The sequence below is a fragment of the Zingiber officinale genome, chromosome 5B (genome assembly GCF_018446385.1).
Source record: "Zingiber officinale cultivar Zhangliang chromosome 5B, Zo_v1.1, whole genome shotgun sequence".
Classification (NCBI taxonomy): domain Eukaryota; kingdom Viridiplantae; phylum Streptophyta; class Magnoliopsida; order Zingiberales; family Zingiberaceae; genus Zingiber; species Zingiber officinale.
Genome location: NC_055995.1, coordinates 115338529 through 115355900, shown reverse-complemented (window position 1 = coordinate 115355900; position 17372 = coordinate 115338529). Strand labels below are relative to the sequence as shown.

Below are 17372 nucleotides of genomic sequence, written 5' to 3'. Positions count from 1 at the left end.
TTTAACAACAATTAAAATCTCTCTTTTCTAAATTTCCTATTGTACATGGCAATAAGGGAAAGTTTTAAAATTAATCTCTTTCTTTTAAAACATGTAGACACTACAACAAAAATATTAAAAGACAACGGTTAAAAACCGTTGTCGTGGGCCCTTTAAAATCGTTGTAATTGGCAGTGTTGTTAAAAGTGGGGGTTCTACGACAACGGTTTTAAACCGTTGTCTTTGAATGAAAAGACAACAGTTTTGCAACAGTTTTAAACCGTTGTCTTTGAATGAAAAGACAACGGTTTAAAATCGTTGTTATTTAGAGCATTTTTACTGCCAGTTACAATCAGTTTTGGGGCTACGACAACAGTTTTTAACCGTTGTCTTTGAGTGTGATAGACAACAATAACAATTTTAAACTGTTGTCTTTTAAATTATTATCTTTTAATACCAATATATCAGATTTCAATTTAAATGTATAATAAAGAATCATAATCAAGAAAGAATATTCCCCACATTAATATCATTCAAAATGTTGCTTATACAAGAATTACAATCACAAAATAAAAAACATGTCTCATATTCAAATAAAATTTATCCCAATACAAATAAAAAAATAAGCAGATGCAATGTGTTGACGATTGTTGCTCGCGAAACTTAGAAGCAAGGAAAGGCCTAGTCAAAAGAGAGCAAGGAGTCATGATCAAAGAGCACCGAACCAGACGAAAGCTTATTGTGTGCATTCTGAAATGCATTTGATATCTTAGGTAGTTCAACCCAGCGGACTGTTCTAGCAGCATTTTCCATTCGCTCGAAAGGAGCCTCTATCTGTAAAGTTGAAAGATCATCAACTAGCTATAGACTACAAGTAATCATTCCAAGAAATTTCAGCAGAAACATCAACGGTCTTACAATCAGGGCAGCAATCTACAAAAACGATGGCTTTTTTGTCATCCTTCACATGTCGAGATGCTATAATCTGAACCAAAATTTCTAATATCTGAAAACTGCACATACAGATTAAAGACACAAATACCGAGATAAGTTGTTGTACCACCCAAAACAAGCAGTATAATTGTTAAACTGCTGTCATATGGACATCAAAGATATTTAAAAAGTCATCAATTTGCTAAATCTCATCAGAGTCAACCATACACAAGCATAAATTTAGAGTGAATTGAATCTAATGGCATTTTTAATTTATTGGCTAAATACCAATTGACATCAAGCTTCATTATACCAGGACCCTTATCTTTTGGCAAGATTGTCATAGAAAATATACAATATATCTCTGAGGTCCAAAAAATGGTTGGCAAAGAAAAATATAACCTAACCCAACATGAACAGGAAAATTATATCAACCACAATACACAAAAAATTAATTCACACTTCTGCATGAGTTGTATGCGATAGCAATGAAGACAGACCTGACTTTGGAGCAAAGAAACTTCTTCTTCGTCCATGATGGTTTTCCATTTTTCAACAAGAAGATTTCAACCTTGCATTGCAAAATTGTGGCAGAAAGATTCCAAAATAACCAAGAAGCATAGCAAAAAGAAGATATTAAAAAGTTTTCAGAAAATTCCAGATTACAAACCTCTTGATCACCCAAAAGATCATATATTGTTGGTTCAACAGACTTCCCAAGGTATATGATCTAAACAAAGGCAGTAAAAGTAATGCATCAAAATCTTTGATCAAACAACACTATATTATCTTCTGGAAGCTTACTGAATCATGATCACATTCAAGAAAAATGTCATGGACATTTATGAAGTCCGTAGAGCTTGGTCCATTATAGAAAGTTGCCTTCCAAGACACACGGGTAACTGCGACTGCTTCTTTGTCCACAAACCCCGACATCAGGATGGCATGTGAGGCCTACTATATGGATACATCGGGTAGGGATTATGTCGTGGAGGACGGAACTACTTCAGCCTTGGAACGTTGGTTCGTTTGGCGGCAACCTGAAACAAAGCATTCATCTTGTTGTTAGAAAAACCAACGTTGCTGTTAATAAGAATTTAAAAGTGTGCTAGTAAGAAAAATACTTGAGATTAAACAGACAAACCTTGATTGGACGACCATGAAGCTCAGATTCATGCAACCGAAAGGCTTCTTGGACTGCCTCAACTTCCAAGAATTCGACATAAGCAAAACCCTTTGGCTGACCGTTTCTGTCATTGAGAATGGTGACTCTATGAACAGTACCACACGACTGAAAATGTTGTTGAACCTCTTCAGGAGTGCAAGGATAATCAACCTTCAGTTCAATAGAAATATCAACATGAGTATCAATCTAGCAGTGGCTTTCCCAACTCAAGATGTTGCTACTAAATCACTTGCTGTTAGAGGTTTCAGAAGAATTCTATATGTATAAAACATAACAATCATTGACAAATAGTTACAGTGTGACTGTTGATGCTAAGAATAAGAAACCAAAATTCTCTAATAGAAGACAACAACCCTATCCAATTTGGAACAAGTATCAAACAAAAAAGATAGCCTTAGCATAGACTATATATTACAAAATTCTAATAAGGTGCAAGTCAAGAATCCTCAGTAACTTGGCCATCTATATATATATATATATATATATATATATATATTTCAAATAATTCTTTGTTTTAAATAATCTTTTTCCCTTTTTTTCTTTGGTAATTTTTTCAAGTACAAGCTAACGGTAACTGGAGTTCAATGTTACTATGTACAATCTTATAGGACATAACTTTTGTATGGATCTACTATAAAGACGAATTGAAGATGTCTGGTACAAGGACAATAGTACCAAATTTTAATCTTTGAACCACTTAAATTCAGCCAAACCATAACAATCACTACAAGAAAAAAGTCAAACAACAACGGTTTTTCACCATTGTCGTAGGCCATTTTGAACTGTTGTTAAAGGCCGTGTTGTTAAAAGGGGTGGCAAAAGACAACAGTTTTTAACCGTTGTCTTTGAAGGCAAAGACAACATTTTTTACAACGGTGAAAAACTGTTGTCTTTTCCTTCAAAGACAACAGTTTTTCACCGTTGTCTTTGAGCGTATGCCTAGGCTCTTCAACAATAGTTTTGAACTGTCTACAACAACGGCTAAAAACCGTTGTCTTTTTTGCCAATGACATCGGTTTGACAACGGTTAAAAATCGTTGTCTTTTTAGCGAACAATGTTAATTAACATCAGTTTGACAATGATTTTTCACTGTTGTCTTTTAACGCCATTGACAACAGTTTGACATATTTAAACTGATGTCTTTGGGTACAATATACAACATGTTGACAATAAATAAAAAATTTATTAATCTTTTCCTACTCAACAGTTTATAAAAAACATCATCATCCAGTGCAAATTTCATCCAGTGCAAATCATCTAGTGCAAATTTCATTGATAAAAAACCTACAATCCAAACATAATCAATATTTACAATGCAAATTTCATTAAAGTACCAAACATCATCATCCAAACATCATTAAAGTACAAAACATCAACATTTAAACATCACAAAAGTTTACAAAACAAAATAGTACCCATAACAATATATCACACATATATATAAAATCCAAAATATCTTATTTTGTTGGATCAAGTCTTCTGTACCTGTGCATCTTCTAAACAGCCTGTGCATCTTCTAAACACCATATCAATAACTGCAGCCTTTTCTGGTTTCTCCTCCCTCCTAGCTTCTCTTTTCTTCTCCTTTCTGGGTACGGGATCATTATCTTTTCCCTGAGGTAAATAGCATATGATTGCAAGTTAAGTCATTTCCCAGGAGTAAATGGCATAAAGATGATAATGACAAAGACGCTGTACACAACTGAATATGATAACAATACTTCTTTCTAGGCACAAATTAAAATTACTGCATAACTCACTTTCAGTTCAAGTTATCTACAAAATATCATTGATCAAGAACCTACAATCCAAACATCATTAAAGTACCAAACATCAACATCCAAACATCACCAAACTTTACAAAACTAAATAGTACCCATAACAATATATCACACATATATATGCCAAAGTATATTGTTTTGTTGGATCAAATCTTCTCTACTTGTGTAATTCCTGTGATTAAAGTACCAAAACTGGCTAAGTATATAACACCCTTTTACTTCCTGTGAAAATAAAAATCACATGATTTTAATCCAATTCAACAACAAGTCTAGCTAGTCTCCAGTATATATTTTTATCACCAACATTAGAGGTTGTAATATGTCAAGAGCTACTGGACCTTTGACATGTTTATACAAAGAGTTAAGTTTGCTTATTACACCAATATGCGTATCAAGTGTGAAAGGATTTATACAAAGAGTTAAGTTTGTTTATCCAACTGATGGGACATTCCTGAGACAAGGAGCCTGCGAATACCCAGAACCAACTAATTACTCTTAACTTAGATAAATATGAAACATAACAGAATGATGCTTACCATGAAGATGCTCTTTCAGTGCTCCATTATGCATAAACTCATATACAAGAATGCTTTTGCCTTCTTGCTGGCAGTAACCGAGAAATTCAACCAGATTTCTGTGATGTATTCTTGAAAGTAGAGAAACCTGGAACAAATTTTATTGGTCAAACTGGTGCAATAATAACTTAGTGCAATCCTTCAGCAAGCTACCATAAACACACTTTATGAAGAACCTTAAGCATATCTTTTTGGTTTGGCTAAGCAATCATCTAAGCAATTAAGAGTAACCCTTTTACCCAAAGCTATGTAAACGGCTACCTCACTTGAGAACTGTCTGTTTCCCTGACAAGAATCATTGGTTTGAACTTTGACGGCAATTTCTTTTCCGTTTTTCAACTTTCCATAATACACTGTCCCATAGCTCCCAGAACCAACTTTTTTAGCAAAGTTTTCTGTGGCATTGTTGATTTCAGATAACCAATATCTATGTGCTGTTTCAATGCCAAATCCTCCGAAAGAAGCACTTAACTCTTGGAATGGTTGGGGAGGTGGAAGATCATCTGCAAATGAAAAAACAATATCTTTAATTCATATACATGTTTCAGACAAAAGTTAGTCAGTTGTATTGAGTCGTACCTACCTTCTCTTGAAAATAGTCTAAGTTTCTTGGGGATACGCCTCAAAATAGCATACCCAAGTTTGATAATTGTAATTTCATTGGAAAGTAGGACTTAAAGAGATATTCAACACAATCTAATAAGAAATACCCACGTGAAAACTATATTTTTGCCAAGAAGATGACCAGGTACTGTTCCGGACAGCATATTGTTCTGCACGTACCTGCAAGCTCAATAGTTACTTCATGTTGGAGTTGGTGCTAGACAAAGCCAAACGTTAAAAGAGAACAAATTTGGGCAAACATTGATGTTCGTTAAATGACAATATAATGGCAAGAAAGGACATACAGTTCTTGTAAATTTGATAGGCCATCCAAAAATGATAGATCACCAGTTAACTTATTGTTCTCAAGGTGACTGCAAAAAAACAATTCAAAAAGTCTAGCGAATGATTAAGTGTTTGATATATAAACCAGCAATATTTATATATTACATGTTTCTAAGACTTAAGCATGCACCGAGAGCAGGTATATGGCCACAAAGCACGTTTCCATCAAGCCATCTGAAATATTTGAATTTGACACAGTGACAAGGAATCATTAAATCCATCAATAGTTGTGCCGAATGAAATAAATTGACTTGGAACAGAAGTAGATTCTAACTTACAATTCGACTAGGCCAGTTAAACTAGCAAGCTCTGCAGGTATATTCCCCGTCAAATTTCTCCCTGATAGTCTACTGTTCATTATACGAATCTATTCATTAGTTCACGCGGCGAGAAGATAGCTAAAATTTGTACATTAGCAACAATTCATAGGTCAGCTAGAGAAACTGGAAATCATGCATGGGAAAGCAAAGCAAACATGACAAAGACCAATGAGAGTTAGAGAAGCATTCAGTACATTGAAACAATTTGTGGTTGCGGATCTGAATTACATTGAACCCATGACCATGGAGCTGGTAAGCATGGATCTCCACCTTCTTGTGCCCAAACTTCTTTTGGGTAATGTGATACAAAGCTTTCCATGGTCAGTGCTGAAGAGAAAAGAGGTATAAAGGATACACTCTAAAAGAAAACAGTGTTGCTCTAGATTACCAAATTAACAAGATATTTATTTACTTACCGTCTAGGGATCCATAATTTATCTCCATATACTTGTATATCTCAAAAGCATTTAAGATAGGTCCCTTGGATGAATCATTTGTTTTCTTAAAAGCAAAAGACAAGACAAAAGGGAGACTTATATTATATGATCCCGGTTCATATAGCCAAAAGGGAGAATTTTCAAAAGTTTAACTTGAAAAGAATAGTCAGACCTCCAAGTGAAATCACAGTCCAGATTTTTCAATACAAGGGTCCTAACAATTTAAAGAATAAACTCATTGAAAGAAAAAAAACACACCTTTTGGTTAAAATTCCATCTCTCCCTTGATGGAATAAAGTCCTCTCCATTGCCAACTCTGAGCTGCAACATTTGTTTTAGTTGTCATAAATAACCTCAAATAATACGTAAAAGTATAAATACAAAACATAAAACCATACCCGGGGAGGATGTAATACTATGCCTCCTATTTGAGTAAAAGCAGTGACAATGCTAACGCCACATGCATGTAGGAGTGGGTCAGGATCATAATTATTGAACCTCAAAGCCTATCATCCAAGGATAAGCATGAAAAAAATAGCATACAGGTCATACCAACAAAACCAATCTTAAAGATCGGCACATACCTCACTGAGGACACTCATTCGTTGTTGAGGCTTCAACCTTGACTTTTCCACCAAGGAAGCTCATTGAAATGTTGATAGTGATTTGGTATATCTTTGTAGTGAAATGCTTCATTACATATGGTTCAAAAATTCTTCATTACAGCGATTTGGTATATAAAAGCAGCTTCTCCTAGTTTTTAAAATAATGCTTCATTGCATATGGTTCAAAAATTCTTATAAGCCAATTGATTGCAAAATGCTGACAAATAATGAAATAACACAATTGGGAAAAACTCACATTTCATCTTTGCAAGGCTTGCCACTTATCCCAATGATTTTAAATTCTTGATTTGTATGAGTTGTCTTCACTCTCGAATTTTCAAAGCTCTTCTAGCCTAGCAACAACAAACAGTGAAAAAATAATCTTAGTAGACATAATATGAAGAATGAAACAAGCAAGCTAAAACAAGTTGCCTCAATAGGTATATTATATATAGGCATTCAATAACCTAAAAAATAAAAATAAAGAACAAATTCTTAATCACCTTGTTCCAGTCCAGTTGGTATGCATCCTTGACATTTTGATTTGCAAGTAGAAAGCCAACCACTAGTCCAGGACACACAGTCATAATAGTAGAGACATCTATATTCAATAAATAAGAAAGATAATAATATTTTTAAAACAATAAAGTTTTTAGGAAGACTTATGAATACTAAGTAACAGTAGTATAAACAAGAAGACATCTATAATGTCTTCTTTATGGGAAGACTTATGAATTCTAAGTAACAGTAGTCTCAGTTTTTGAAACAAACTGTATCAAACAATGGAAGGGAAGGGAAAAAATGTTACCGGAAGGGAGAGTTTTGTGGTTGTGGCCACTACTAACATTCAAACGCCTTCCAGTGAGAATTTGTTGTCGGTCGAACATTTGGAAGATTCCAGTCATGCACCCTATTTGCCTCTGCAACTCTGGATTGTCATGATCAGCAGCAAATGCTTATAGAAACTTTGCTGACATATTTCTCTTCCTGCAACTACAAAATCCGAAATAGAACCAGAACACTCGGGCCAGAAATTAGATTAGGGTTTAGCAAAATACTTACCTCCTTTAATTTGTTCTACAATATTTCCTGGCAAACACGCCAGCATTCACCCTTCACCATTAGTGCCCCTGATGCTACTTCTACCAAAGCAGTCCCACTGCATTAGAATGGTATTATGCACCTAGCTAAAAGAAATCCCTTTTCCAATTTCCAGTCCCCAACCGAACTCAGCTTCTCTCCAAAACTTCCCTTCCTGGCTGGACTACCAACCACACCGAAGAAAACGGGCAGGTACACCTTCAATAAGAAAGGCACATGAGGAGAAGAAAAACAAAAAAAATACAGAAAAGGAAGCAACTTCAACACATTAGCCACTCCCTGTGATAGGTGCACCACCATAAACAAAAACAATAATAGAAATAAAAAAAATTAAAACAAAACTTGTTGCCTTCCTGTAGCTCCAATTTCCTTTTGTTGTTATCGACTAGAGAAGCAATGTGTGTAAGGAAGGTGTCAAAGGCAGGGAGTTCAGACGGGAGGAAACTAGCAAGGCATGGATGTGGGGTTTTGCGATCCCAAGGATGGTGAAAGATTCCAATGGGGGATGAACTTGGAATTGAATGGAATGGATTGTTCTTTTAGTTAATTCCTTATTGGAATGGGAATTGTTCAATAAAGTATAGAAACGCAGAGGCAGGAATTACTGGGCAAAATTTAGGACCGAAAATATACTAGAATACACGATACAAAAGAAGACTGTTGCTGCAACAGAAGAAATACAAAAGAAATATGCAGAGGCTGGAATTTCCACCTGTATTCCAAGCCAAATTGTGGTTAACTAGCATACATATATGATAATTAACTGTATGAAAGATAATTCATTTATCTCACAAGGATCATATATGCTAAGAATCCTACATAGTTGTAGTGTTTTTTGCTTCAAAGAGTTAGGTTCAATGAATTTGAGTGGTTAGTACAAATCAAGTACAACATCTCATAGAAGATTAAAGCGTTCCACAGTATTGTACTCTTCTCAATGGTTGCTCGGAGATCAGATAAGGAAATGACTTACTAGATACTCTAAAAGGATAACCATATATAAACAACTTCCGTCCTTGCACTTGTGAATTCTGGAATTCCAAGCTCTAATCTTTTGGTGATGTAAATTTAAGAAATCAGCAAATGTAATACAAATAAAGAGTAAATCTAAATTACTTTTGCACCGTATAAAGTGTGATATAACCATTCATATTGGAACTTAGACAATACATTTATATATGGAGATGTAGTGTCGATGCTGATCTACCACAGACCAAAATAACACCACTGCGTTTCTATACTTTATTGAACAATTTTCCATATATAACCTCTGAACATTAAAACCACTAGTCCAAGTCAATAAAGTTTTTAAGATTGTTTTGAAAAAATAATTGTCTCACAAGAAGAAATTCCCTAAAAATGTATTAGGGAATGTCCTCATACGGTTCAGCTATTCGACCTATTTGCTGTGGAAGTTGAGCAGAGGAAGAATTAATCTACCTGAAGAAGCGCCTTGATGACTTCCGGAGTGAGGATGGATTCCAACACGGGATCCTTCTGAAGGGAGATCAAAACATCTACGAAATCTTTCTCATCATGCGATGACACTCGCTCTTCATGTTCCTTGATAACCTGATCCAGCAGATCGTCCCACCTCTTATGGTTCTTCTTCACTCGCGCCACCTTGCCGAGCAACCAATCCACCCAACCGAGCCACGGGAGGTAATCCCCGAGATAAATCTTGGCCAGCAGCACCGAGTTCTCTGAGATGAGCTTCGAGAGCAACCCTTTCTTCCCTTCGAACTTCTTCCCCGTGACTATCCGACACAGGATGTCGTTGGAGAAGGCAAACAGGACGGGGGACATGTCGGACGGGGGACATGTCGATCTCCGCTGCCGATCCACGGGAGCAGATGGCGGCAACCATGGTGGCCACCTCCTGCTCGCGAACCAGAGCGTAGGACTGTACCATCTTGGGGCTCAGTAGGTGGAGGGTGCATATCTATCGGCGTTGCCTCCACTCATCACCGTAGGGGGCGAAGGCCATGTCGCTGCAACCATCGAGGAGGATGCAGGTGACGGTGGTGGAGGAGCGGCTGGCACAGATGTGATCGTGGGTGCGGAGGACATCCCGGGCAGCATTGGGGGAGGAGACGACAAGGGTCGGGACGCGGCCGAGGCAGAGGCAATGCCTAGAGCCATATGAGAGAAAGATCATACGAGGAGAGAGGTTTAGGGTTCAGGTAGGCTAAGGGGGGAAAATAGTGCGCCAAAAATTTTTCGACCACTGCTACAACAAAAACGACGAAGGGGGAAAACGGCGAAAGAATAAAGTCAAAGACAACGGTTTATTAAAACTGTTGTCTTTGACCCCTAAAAAAATGTTTAAAGACAACAATTTTAGAAAACTGTTGTAAAAGGTGTTGTTGATTTTACAAAAAGTCGCTCAACAACAACGGTTTTTATAAAACTGTTGTCTTTTATTTTTTTCAGGCGCTCAAAGACAACGGTTTTGCTAAAAACCGTTGTCTTTTATCAAATTAACAACAGTTTCTTCTAAAACCGTTGTCTTTATGGTGTTGTCTTTTAACAATTTTGTTGTAGTGAATGTTACTACAAATTATCAAACTTCTAATGAGCACAAACACAGTTTTGAGAACTTGAACATTATAGTAGTCACTCTTTGCATGTACCACATTTAAGTAATACGGCACCAAAAAAGAAAAAGAGGGAAGGTAAATCAAAGCATTAATATGCCAAATAATACCAGAATCTAACATCCACAGCAACATCATTACAGTTTGAAGTAGTGTATCTAAATAGAGGTCCCTAAGACAACATTTGTAGATATAGGAAAAATATTCAGTAACCTGAAAAATAAACATTGTGAATTTAACTAATTTGATTAGTCCATAGAATTATGGATAAATAAGGCTCAAGGGTCCACTAAGAAACAATCCAAGATATAGACGACAACAATATCAAATTATATGCAAATATCATGTGATGCCCACAGTAAACCAGTAGCAACAATTAGACAACAGAGAACTAAAAGCACAAACACAATCATATAACAAATACAGCTGAAAAACTCACATTGCCAACAAATATCGAGCGGGAATCAGCCTCTTCTTTGCTTGATTGATTTGTTGCAGGTCCACTAGGCTCTATATAATGCAGAAGGCAATTGGTCCAAGACTTTTCAGAAACAAAAGAAATAGAAACAAAATCTTAGACCTAGAAAGAAAAACTGGACTACATCATTTAACCAACCAAAAAAACCAAAATGCAATATAAATACTTCCTTACTGCCATGCTATACTAGAAAGATACAATGTTGAGATATATCAGGAAGAAAGTGAATCACGAGTACGAGCACTAGTATAAAGAGGTTTAGCACATGGAACTTGAGTCCCACATCAGAGGCGCCAGCAGGGCAATGGTGTCCAAGTTGAGCACTTTGGCAACCCCATCTTCTGCCAGCAACTCATAGCACTGGGATCGGACGCCTAGGCCTATGGGCTTGTCTGACAGATCCAACTCCACCCCGAGTGCCAAGGTGAACTCCCTGTTTCCGTCGGAGAGTAGCAAAACCTCGTCCCTAATGTTGAGATCCTTCTTCCAGGCATGCATCACGAAAGCATCGTTGACCGAGATGCAGGAAATGGTGTCCACGCCTTTGGCATGCATCTCCCCATTCTTTTCCACAAATCCAGGGAGGTGCTTCTGCGAGCACATCAGCGTAAAGGCTCCGGGACGGTAAAGAAGATGGCTTTCTTGCTCTTGGTGAGATCAGAGATGGTGACGGCCTGGAGATCCCCATCGGAGCCGAAGTAGGAGAGGTTGGCGTCAGGAAGATTGTCTCCGATGGAGATGGTGGTTGTGACGGCAGGGGCGGAGGCGGAGGCGGAGGCGAAAGAGGCGGGGGAAGAGGGAGGACCTACGAGTGTGTAGTCAGAGGTGTAGAGTGGTAGTGGAAACGGAGCGGTGGAAGCGGACGACAGAAGGGAGGAGGCGGGGCAAAAAAGGGGTGACAAGTTTAGGGCTTGGAGAGGAAAGGAGAAGGGGTGGCGGGTGGGCTTGCTGCTACGGTCTATGGGTTAGCTGAAGGGAGGTCAAGCGACCTATTTTTGGTGGTTCGCCGGTGTGAAGAGATCGTAGGTTGGATCGAGAAGGTAAAGGGATGGAATACGATGGCAAAAAATTTCTAGGAGAGGGAAAGAAAAAACGCTGCGGCAAAAAATGGCGAAGGGGAAAAAGCGGCAAAAGAAAAAAACAACGGCATTCAAAAATACTTAATAGACAACAGTTTTTAAAAACCATTGTCGTAATCCCAAAAAAAGCGCACATAGACAACAGTTTTAAAAAACTATTGTCGTAGCCTTTAAAAACCGTTGTCGTATCCCCAAAAAAACATAAATAGACAACGGTTTTTAAAAACCGTAGTCATATGCCAAAAAAATTGCTAAAAGACAACGGTTTTTGTTAAAACCGTTGTTAAAAGGCAAAAAGACAACGATTTGGTATAAAACTGTTGTCGTTTGAGTGTTGTTGAATGAGGTTTTTCTTGTAGTGACAACTACAAAAAGGAAAGATTAATTAAAACTTCTCCTTTTAAAACATGGTTATAAAAAGAAAAGTTTTATCAAAAATTAAAATATCTCTTTTAAATATTATAGATAACTACAAATAAGGAAAGATTTTAACAAAATTAAAATCACTCTTTAATCTTTGTAGATAGCTATAAAAGGAAAGATTTTAAAATTTTAAAACTCTTTTTTTAAAACCATGAGGATGGCCATAAAAGGAAAGTTTTTAACAAAATTAAAATCTTTCTTTTAACCATTGTAGATAACTACAAAATAGGAAAGATTTTAACAAAATAAAATCTCTCTTTTAACCATTGTAGATTACTATAAATAAGGAAAGATTTAACAAAATTTTGTTTACAAAACTTCCTTTTATTTTACTTTGGCCGACCCCATGCTTGCTCACCAAGCATGGCTTGGCCGGCCCCTACTTGGGCTCCATGAAGGGCTTGGCCGACCCTAGCTTGGGCTCCAAGCTTGGCTTGGCCGGCCACAACAAGATGGGTAAGAAGCTTGGCTTTAAGTGGATATAAGGCTTTATAAATAAGAGGCTACAACAGGGACCGAGAGGAGGAATTGGTTTTGGTCTCCCGATGAGCTTGAGCTTCCCGTGTTCGCCCCGAACACCCAACTCAAGTTCATCAATAATAACTCATACCACTAAAGAGTTATTATTGCACTACCGCACCAATCCCATATTACAATATGAGCTCCTTCTTATCATGAGTGTGTCAGTCTCCCTGTGTTTAAGATATCGAATGCCCATTAATTAAATGAGTTACTGACAACTCACTTAATTAATATCTAGCTCCAAGAGTAGTACCACTCAACCTTATTGTCATGTCGGATTAAGTCCACCTGTAGGGTTTACATGACAATCCTTATGAGCTCCTCAAGGGGACATCATCAACCTAGATTACTAGGATACAGTTTCATTCTATAATCAACAACACACCATATAAATAATAGCATTTCCCAACTGATCGGGCATATTGATTTAACGAACTAAATCACACCCTTTGATAAGTTAAAGAAATAAATATTAAGTATACGTGCTTGTTATTATATCATGATTAAGAGTACGTATTTCCATAATAACAGAGGTTTTGTTCTTTTATGTCAGTATAAGAAGAAACTACTTCATATGGTTCTGCTCAATACACTCATAGGTACTAGTGTAATTTTATAGTCAAGATAAACTAATACCAAATTACACTACAACCACTCCAATGGTTTGTGAGCTACTATTTATAATTTATAAAGAACTAATAACATGATCTTCTGTGTGTCACCTCACACCATGTTATCTATAATATAAATTAAATGGACAACTACACTTAGCATAAATGTAGACATTTGACCAATGTGATTCTTATTTCTAAATAAATATTTATACAAAAAAACTAGGCTTTTAGTATATATCCTAACAAGGCGCGACTCCAACTTAAGGCGCACATGATCTTCTTCCCCGGTCCTAAATCACGCACGACTCCAAGGTTCGCAAGGCTCCTGCTTAAGGCGAATGCGATCTTCTTCTTCGGCGTTCTTTCCACGATCCACCGAACGCGATCTATTTCAATGCTGACGTTAGTTGTAGGTAGATATGTGCTTGATAGCATGGAGGTGAACCTAAGAAGGAAAGGGTCCTTCACATCTTTGAGAGGATCCATTTCGGTAGCGTTCGGCTGTGGAAGAGTGTCACTCGTCCTCGAGATCTACGCTGATGCTCACGTACTTGGTAACCATTCTGGAATGGGGGCCAAAATATAACCTCTCTAAGTTCCAGTGCGATCTCCTCGTCGGCTTCACCGTCACCATCCTCGTTGTCCCACAAGGCATCAGCTACACCTACCTTCACCCCGTCATCGGCCTCTGTACTATGATCTGCTTAATTAATTCAAAATCAATTACATGCGTGATTAATTAATTAAGTAATTAATCACTATTTGTCCCTATTTTAGATTCGAGCTTCATCCCACCGTTAATCTATGCGATATGTGGTAGCTCCACAAACATGGCTGTGGGGGACACCGCCGCCGTCTGGCTTTTTCTTGCTTCGGCCATCGGAGTTGTACACGCATTTGCTCTTCACCGCCGCCTTCTTCACTGGACTCTTTCAAGAGACGCTCGGCATCTTCAGGTAATAAATTATAATTGACCACGCAGAGTTGCTATTTATTAATAGTTTTTCATCGCTTGATGAGAATTAAAGTGCGCTAATTTCTAGTGTACGTAAGCTACAAAAAAAAGTAGATAATGTTTTCACTAATTAATTAATTATATATATATATATATATATATATATATATATATATATATATATATATATATATATATATGGATGAATACGTGCATATGTAGGCTGACTGGTGGAGTTCTTCTCACTCACATTCGATGATCACTGGTTTCATGGGAGGCACCGCGGTCATCTTCATCATGCAACAACTCAAAGGGATGCTGGGATTGAAACATTTCACCACAAACACTGATCTCGTCTCTATCATGTGCTCTATCAACTCCCACAGAGATGAGTTTGATACTTAATTAATTATTGAAAATTAATTATAAACAATCTGGGACTGCTAGCTATTGCTGACAGTTTAAAGTTTCAGTGGAGATGGGAAAGCGCTGCTCATGGGAGATACTTGATTACCATTTTGCTCCTCAATAGTTATGTGGTTATGATAACATATGCTTCATATTCTTCAGCCAACAGTCAATAAAAGGCACGCTTCAAAGCGTGCTAAGCTAGTTTTATTACTATAATGTCTTCTATTTAACTTGTTCATCTCCATTTACTGAGCTTCATACTACAGAAATAAAAAATAAATGTCATGCATCATATACCAGTATTGCTTCTTATCGCATTCTATATCTAGACTGTTAGAGCAACCATTGATTATTTATTAACATGTGATATTATGTATAACCATTGATTACTTATTGGATTTGATGTAGTTGAGATATAATCAGGATAATTTTATAGACAGAGAAATAAAAAAGATATGGAATGAAAATTCAAATGAGAGATATAGGACATCCATTCATTTGCCTAAGAAAGTAGCATTATCATTTGCACAAGAAGATTTAGGAAGGGAACCACACATTAAATATGATAGATAGAGGACCTGATTAGAAGCTAATTAATATATGGAATACCTTGGTTAAAATTCATTAGAATAAAGAATATTACAAGATCAAATTGCACGTAAGAATTGTTGGTGCGGGAAGCATCCGACGATCGAACCTAAGTTTTGATAATGACAAAGGATTCAAAGTTAAGGTGCTTTGTTATCTGACAACTTTTGCTGAGTGTTTCAGGAAAGTCCTAACTGCGGTTAGGCAAGGTAAAACCCTAGGGGGTGGTAACCCTAGGTCATAGGGGGTGGTAACCCTATGCGGAAAGTCTTGGCAGGTCGATGGCTTCAGGCAAAAGTCCTAGGGGGTGGTAACCCTAGGTGGAAAGTCCTGGTGTCGCGAACCAGGTGAAAGTCTGAACTGGCCGGTGAAGCGGATGTTCAGCAGAAAGTCCGGAAGCATCGAGTGCTGAGCAAAAGTCCAGTCGATCTGGAGGATCGTACTGGCAACAGGTAAATCTCCTGAGTGGAGTAGGTGAGGACGCGTTCCCCGTAGAAGGAACAGTAGGCGTTGGGTCGACCTAGGGTTTCCGGTTGGAAACCCGAAGTCAGACCATGACTTGTCAAAACTTTTATTATTATCATTCACTATGTTTCCGTGCTAACTTTGTTTTGCAGGTATGTGTTTGGGACTAACACATTTGCGAGAACAAAGGAGCAAGTTACAACTCGGATGAATGTCCGAGGCGCCCCATGGAGCTTGAGGCGCCTCGAGTGCAAAGGCCAACGAAGAATGGAGGCGCTTGAATGGAGTTCAAGGCGCCTTGACGGTTGAAGGCGCCTTGGATAGGCTGAAGGCGCCTTGAACCAGATAGAGTTCGACCAGGTCCGTGCTGATCCACGCGGGTGACTCGGCTCGTTCAAGGCGCCTTGGTGAATAGTATAAGGCGCCTTGAACTCCCTTTATAAGGGGTCTCGACCAGCAGCTTCAAAACACAACTTCCAAACGATCTTTCTGCTACAAGCTGCTCACGAGACGATCCCGAAGTGCTGCTACGAGACACCGACGACCCGGAGCTCCGAAATCTTCAGATTACGATATTGTCGTCGGTATAACTGTACTTTTTCATTATACTTAACTGTAATACTTGTACTCTTGTCGAGCTTATAGTTGTTGCCCACGGAAAGCGATCAAGGATCGCGGGCCTTCGAGTAGGAGTCGTCACAGGCTCCGAACGAAGTAAATTCCCTTGTCTTTCTGTGTGTTTGTTTCTTTCCGCTGCGTTAATTACTCTACGAACATTTTACGATTCCGATAATCGAACAAATAGCCGCGAGCGCTATTCACCCCCCCTCTAGCGCGTCTCGATCCAACAATTGGTATCAGAGCGGGGTCGTTTTGAATTGGTGCAACCACCTTTCAAAATAAATTTTTCGCAGTTTTTTTTTTCGTTTTCGGAGTCGAATTAGAATTTAGCCTTATAGCTATATTCTAATTTTTGTTTCCCTCGAATCGACTTTTGCTCGAAGTAGGTGCAACACCACTCGAGCTCGTTTTCATTATACTTTATTCCAGCACTACTAATCCAAGACTTAGTCTTGGAACATATTCTGTTGTTTTCTTTTGTTACATATTATAAATGGCCCAACAAGAGGGTTTCAGCACTGTACGCCCCCCGCTATTCTCCGGAGAGGATTTTGGCTACTGGAAGGGAAGAATGGAAACGTATCTAAAGATACAATTCGAAACGTGGATGATCATAAAGACGGGACTGAAACTGCCAGTCGATGACGACAGCAAAACTACACCCTGCGAGAAGTGGGACGCCTCTCTAATAAAAAAGGTGGAAGCCGACGCCAAAGCTACCTGCACCCTCCAGTGTGGTCTTACCAAGGAAGA

The 17372-nt window shown here is 38.0% G+C and overlaps 2 pseudogenes; both read right to left on the bottom strand.

The window, feature by feature from the left end:
* Window positions 1–1847: 1847 nt before the first annotated feature.
* Window positions 1848–11121, bottom strand: LOC121986943 (annotated as a pseudogene).
* Window positions 11122–11199: 78 nt separating this feature from the next.
* Window positions 11200–17164, bottom strand: LOC121986941 (annotated as a pseudogene).
* Window positions 17165–17372: the final 208 nt, after the last annotated feature.